Below are 6,729 nucleotides of genomic sequence, written 5' to 3'. Positions count from 1 at the left end.
CATAACCCTAACCATAACCTAACCATAACCTAACCATAAGCTGGTGGTACACTTACCAATTTGCATAGGAATTTCAAGAATGTCCGGCGGCCGGCGGCCGCAAACGCGATCACACAAGCAGTATACGCCGATGGACAGCTTAGATCGTCATGAATCCGCCGCTATAAACCACTTTCAGATGTGATTACCACAGCGAAAAACATTTCGTGGTGAGCGGCACGAAAAAACATGACGAAATCGTGTTGGTGCGCACGAAACCGAAACTAAAACTTACGTGACAGTTTCACGAATCCCCGTGAGACCGGGTTGGTATAAGATGGGGAAGAAGGGGGAAGAGGGGGAAGAAAAAAGGGGGAAAAGAACTCTGGCGTGAGTTTGAATCCCGCTCAGAACCATATGGATAATAATTGCAATTTGTGTTCAGGTATCGAATTCCAAGTTCTCTCAATGACTTAAAAATTTAAACACTCATAACTTGGTTATTCTTACAACTACAACTAACAATGTAGAACTATAATAAAGAATGTAGGTGATTTAATTGTTGTAATGTACCTAAAGTCATCCAAACGCTATCTGTATTATGTAGTCAGATTTACATTTGTTGTTGACATTATGACATTTAATGCCATTAAAGTTTCAACAAAGAAGAGAGATGATACACCATTGTATGCAACTAGATGTATTTGAAACTAGATATCACTGAAATTTCACATAACTGGACATATTTTACAACTATTTTACAACAAATAAAACAACAACAACAAAAACAATGTTACAAAAACTTACAATAATGATACATTCTGGGAAATAAAACTGCTAACACTCAAAGAAACATTAACATATGCACATTATTAAAGGAAAAAAGGAAGAAAACTTAAGGATTTGTGAAGGTTTACCTAACTATACCTTTACAAATCCTGAAGTATTCTTCCTTTCCATCAACAATCCTCAGAGGCAAACAACAACAGAATGATTAGAGGTTCGGTGGCTTTATTTTCTGCCTCATCATGTTCAATCACTGTTCCTTGCTTACATTCTCAGAATTTTGCAATATATTTTGCCCTTATACTGACTATGGCCAGTCTCTTGTGTGCGAAACTGTCCGCACTTCCCACAAGTATTTGAAGGTCAAATTTACCACAGATGAAGTGTGTGCTGGACTCGACACATTACTGGTGGATGAATGCGAGCTCTGGCCAGTGGCGGTGGATGAAGCACCAGGAGCAAGAGGAACCTGTGATGTCACAGGAGGCACAATAGTCAACATTTGCAGAGTGCATGTACATGCAACTCAAGTTCTGTCTTCGGTGTGAATCAGTTAACACATTTAAACAATTGATGGATGTAAAGCATAATTCACTGGTGAATTTAAAAGCACAATATTAGCAGCCTGTGGGCCTGGTTAGTAGCAGTTAGTGGCTGTTGCATAACTATTTAATCAAATATTTTCAAAAAAATATTGCGTTAGTGTGCTGTAATTAGTTCGACCTTCGATTACCTAGACCTGTGCTTTCCCGACTTATACTCGTCAAAATGTGTGCCGTGTATTCGCTCTAATTACTGGTGATTAAGTATTTCTCAGTTTTTCAGACATAAATAAATGTGTTCTGCATGAATACATAAAACTGCAAGGGATCTTAAGCAATTAGTTGAAGAAGATAGTAAATGAACATCAAAATGTGTCATTATTTAAAGTACTGGGCTAAAAAATATAATTAAAAACACACCCAACACACACAATTCATTGCTGGTCAGTAAAATTTCTTCTCAAGACTGGTGAAACTAGCAGCTGGTCTTATCTCACTTTTCTACGACAATATAACCATACGTAAGTAGACTGCACGACTGTGTGGAGTCACCTTAATGACTCGACGGTGCCTAAAAACACATAGGGAAAAAAACCATATGAAATTGCTCACGGTTTTCAGTGAAAAAAGTTCAGAAACACATTCATCTACAACTGCAGCTTTTAAATGTAAATTCTATTACCTTCTGAGTATGAAATCTGCACGAGCATCTCTGCGGCTCTGTCAGGAGGGTCCTCTGGCCCCTAAGTTGCAGGGGACACTTTTCCATCTGTAACCATGAATATGGTTACAGATGGAAAAGGAATATGGCAGACTTGTCATGCTGGTTGCTCTCTGACTATACCTTGACAAAAGTATGTAAGGAGTTGTTGTGTCAGGGATTTGTGGTCTCTCATCTTACCTTATGATAGAGGTCGTGCCATTTTTTTTTTGCCTGGAGGCAGACCTGTTCCCAGCAGTTGATGGCCAGACTCCTGTGGTCGAAAATGACCTCAGCTGAGATAGCCACTCTCTGTCATCCATGGCCTTGTGTGTCTTTTTTGAAGCCATTTTCTGAAATAACAGAGCTATAAGGCAAAATATCAAGCAATCAAAAATGTGTGATATGCAGCAATGGCCAAATGAGGCTAATGTATTACCTCTGCAGCCTACAGTTTCATAAGTAAACAATACTTAATATGCTACAGCAATCATGGAAAGCTCTATATAGCTCCTCTTTATATCTCCTATATCCTGACTGTATCCTTGCTGTATCTGTGTTGTATCTACTCTCAGATGTACATTGCTTTGGATAAAAGCGTCTGCACAGTAGAATTAAGGGACACTGCTGGAGGAGTCCCAACTCAGACACACTTAATTGTAGGAGACCTACGTAAGATAATTTAATTATCTGCACTCGTTTTATGGGGCACCACCTTAGATTATTGCAAGGAATTATTAATTTAGGCAGGATCACAAAGAAATCCCAGTCACAATACAATAGATCAGTCTCATATCAAAAGTCTAGAATTCTTGGTTAAATGGACCCACAGGTCTCACAAGGAAACACACAAGGCTTAATTTGGTCTAAGATTAAGCATTTATTTGCTATTATATGGAATAACAGCAGTGAAATCTCTATACAGTGGCATGTGATGTATTTGTGTGTGTATGCGTGACTACGGGTGTGTGTGTGTACGTGCGTGTGTCTGTGGAATGTGTGTGCGTGTGTGTGAGAGATGGAGAGTGTGTCTGATTATGGTGAGGAGAAGCCAGATAGCTAACCTCACTAGGTAAATGGTAATTTGGACTAAAAAAAATAATGATTTGTAAAAGAATAAACGGGCGGATTTAATTAATCAAGTGGTTAGTACATCACCCAGATCAGGCAGATAACTTTCAGCTGGTCTTACTATCCGTGAACCGTCATGAGCTGGGACTGTGCGAGCTGGTGACGCTTTACCATGCCTCTGGACTTTGTTGGTTCCGGAGTGTAGTTTGGTCGTTTGGCAGAGCTTCGATGTCCTGCCGTAAGTTGATCGGTTCAGTTGAAGGAGATCTGATACAGCAGATTTCCAGTGTGGTCAGCTGAAGGAGTCGGTGTCCGGTGATAATAAAGCCACTTAATTAAAATGATGATGGCTCTCAGGCTTTAGCCACGTAAAAGAAACGGAATGTTTGATGAAAAAGCCGCCAAAATTAAGAAAAATAAATGCTGGTTCTTAATTGGTTCTCTGTCAAAAATCACAAATAAAAGAATAAGTTTGGCTTAAAAGTGAGCAAAAATGTCTACTTAAGTTACAAAAATATTAAAAGATAAATGGCTAGCAAACTTTGAAACAAAGAAACTTCAGAAAATAGAAAGACTCACCTTTTAGATAAGGATATGAGAGATACTCCAGGCTGGAGTTCCCCAGAGAGACAGAATGAAGAAGAGAAGAGAGATACTCCGGAATGGAGTTTCCCCAACAGTGAGAGAAGGAAAGAGATGCGCCTTTTAGACAAGAATATAGTGGGAGACTTTAGCATAGGCTCCCCGGAGAGTGAAGGAAGGAAGAGACAGGGGCCGGGCGTTGTCCGGGTTATATCAGGCCAAGGGGGCCATGGGAGGACCTGAAGGCGGAGAGAAGCTTTGGCACGAATTCTCCACTCGAAATTTGATTCTTCCTTTGTTCCCAAGGACCAGGAGCAGAGAAGCAGAGAGGACAGATGGCCCAAAATGGATTAAAATATGTGATATTAAAATGACTAAGTGAACTGTCTTATCTCTCACCATAATCCAGGTTATCAAAAGTGGAATACATGTCAGATTATGCAGGTTACCAAGTATGGGAGTTATTTAATTCAATAACCTATATGTATTAATGTGTTCTAAATACTAAAACATATGTCACAGTGAAGATATGATAACATGTCATACATCTGATAATGAACAAACACAATTTTCATCCTTTCAACCTGAATAGGAAGAAGAAATTAGATTAATAATGGAATACTGTGGAAGGAATTGAATTAAACAGGCATTTTGATATCTGGACTTCTGTAAGGGATAGAATTGTCGTTTCTGGAAATGCTACAGACAAAGGACTTTCAGTAACTTTGGTAATCATGACAACACAAAATACATATCAGAAATATGAATTTTGGAGATGTTCTTGTTCCTTAAAGAAAGTGTCTATCTGTCTGTGTCCTTCAGCAGCAGTCATAAATTTTATGACCCCCGGAACCATGCAGAGATGTCTCTTGAGAGGGAGCAGTCCTGCAGAGAATGGAGGAGGGATTTTAGCCTGAAAGTTGATTAAACAAAACATTCATAGCATAAAATTGAGAATCCTTGTCCATCAGAAAGGTTCTTCCAGGTGTATAAATGTTCACAGGAGTTCCATCCTCAAGTGAAAGGTCTCTGTCTTTTTCCTGTGAATGAAGGCACACAAAGAAATACATGCGTATCCCCATGTCTCCAGGAACTGGGGGGAGAGAGTCCTTATCTGGGTTTGCCATCTCTCAGAATTCCAAAGGCTTTAGGGCTGGGTACCCTACATAATAAAGGGTGCAGGTGTAGGCAGCATGATAGACACTGAATCAGTGGAGAGGAAAGCAGTCAAGTTGTCGTAGTACTCAGAATGAAATTAGATTAATATTATTCACAATTACGATTCTGTCTTTCCACATTTAAATAGGGGCTGCACAGAGGTTGGTGGTTAGCGCTGTCGCCTCACAGCTACAAGATCCCTGGTTTGTGTCCTGGACTGGGCCTGGGATCTTCTGTGTGGAGTGTGAATGTGCTCCTTGTGTGTGTGTGGGGGGGGGTTAATTGGTGATTCTTAATTGTCCATAGGTGTGGATGTGAGTGTATTTGTCTCTCTAAGTAGCCCTGTGATAGACTGGTGACCTGTCTGGGGTGTCCACTGCTTTTACCCTAAATCAGCTTGGATCAACTCCAGAGCCCTCGCAACCCTAATAAAGATTAGATTGGCGTTGAGTCAAATCAGTCCATAAACCAAGATGAGTGAGCTTGGGATTCCCTCCTCCAGAGTGGTATAGCCAGCCTGACAGATGTAACAGATCTGACAAAAACACATGTCATCACATTTAGATGACGCCTTCTGAGGAAGACTGCAGATGCCAGTCAAACATGTCAAGGTAAAAACTTCCTAAAAAATCCCTATTGATTTGTCAGTTAAAAAGATGACAAAATGAACAAATCAACCTACTATTACGATTAAGCTTTGTATAGATGGATAGGATGACATCTGAAATGGACCTGATAGTAATAATAATAATTTAAAAACCCATGCTGTTAGAAAACAATCAATTAAAATCACTAGCTTTGGTAAATCTGACATTAGAGCACTTAAATTCTCTTTTCACACTCTGGCTTGTTACGCTGCAGTAACTGCGTGGAGACTAGAGGCTTCACGCTGCACAACCACAGAGAGGCTTAAGGACCATTGCTAACAGTAAAATGTAGGGTCTATCTTGTAAGAAGCTGTTTAAAAAGTTGGGAGTTTAGCCTGTGTGAAGTTTGAGTGATATAAACCAGTCACAAGAATGAAATCAACTCCTTTGTACAAGTGCAGTCGTATCTACTCATCTTAAGCATGTATACTACTTCCAAGCGCCCTGTGATATACTTACAACTGTCCAGGGTGTTCCCTGCCTTTCGCCCCAATTCAGCTAGGATAGACTCCAGCCCCCATGATCCTAATGTCAATTAAGCGGTGTATAGATAATGGATGGATGGATGGACTACTTCCAAGCATTCACAATATTGTTTTTGTACCCATACTAATAAAGTAGACAAAATATTAAATGTAAATAATAAATAAATATATATAAAGTAATATTATATACAAAGAAAATAATTTTACATAAATATAAAATATTAATATAATATAGATTAGTACACCACTTCATCAGTGACCTCAATGATAAGCAAAGTCATTTGTTAACTTTTGACAAAGTTAACAAAAATTTAAAATGTTGAAGCTTCATATTATAGAATGTATGGCAAAGACGCTGTACTGGATTGAATTAGATTTCACAAGTGTATTTTGGTCATGGAGTGTACATCTATGTCGAGCCATTTCAGCCATTCAGGCCGCTGAGTTCTTATGATAAACAATACAGTAAAGTGATGACTTTGGTCAAAAATATTTAAATTCTATTGATTTAGACTAGGGTAAAAAAAAAGGCAGATCTTCATATCCCCATCAGGTTGAACTGCAGCAGGTCCAGGAATTCCAATTTAATTGGCACAGTGTCAACAGCCTCCAGCTGTATTTCATGTGTGATGCTTATTCAGATTCAGATTCAGATTCAGAAAACTTTATTTGTCCCCAGGGGCAATTAAAAAAGGCCACATAGATCAGGCAGTGCAACAATGACATAATAAAGAAATAGGGATAGGCTAGGACGAGATGCTGTGAAGATCGCGCGATTC

At 39.2% G+C, this 6,729-nt stretch overlaps 1 long non-coding RNA gene across 2 annotated transcripts; it reads right to left on the bottom strand.

Moving 5' to 3' along the window:
- Positions 1-326: 326 nt before the first annotated feature.
- Positions 327-3,837, bottom strand: LOC127531423 (uncharacterized). 2 transcript variants are annotated; one of them, XR_007938551.1, is made up of 5 exons: positions 3,658-3,837; positions 3,250-3,520; positions 2,209-2,360; positions 1,990-2,076; positions 327-1,234 (listed from the first exon to the last, which is right to left on the bottom strand). It is a non-coding gene; the product is annotated as an uncharacterized LOC127531423 (long non-coding RNA). The 2 variants fall into 2 exon arrangements; XR_007938550.1 differs by having other exon boundaries at positions 2,209-3,520.
- Positions 3,838-6,729: the final 2,892 nt, after the last annotated feature.

The sequence above is a fragment of the Acanthochromis polyacanthus genome, chromosome 20, assembly GCF_021347895.1.
Source record: "Acanthochromis polyacanthus isolate Apoly-LR-REF ecotype Palm Island chromosome 20, KAUST_Apoly_ChrSc, whole genome shotgun sequence".
Taxonomy (NCBI): Eukaryota; Metazoa; Chordata; class Actinopteri; family Pomacentridae; genus Acanthochromis; species Acanthochromis polyacanthus.
The sequence above is the reverse complement of the archived record's forward strand: the minus strand, read 5'-3'. Positions and strand labels throughout refer to the sequence as shown.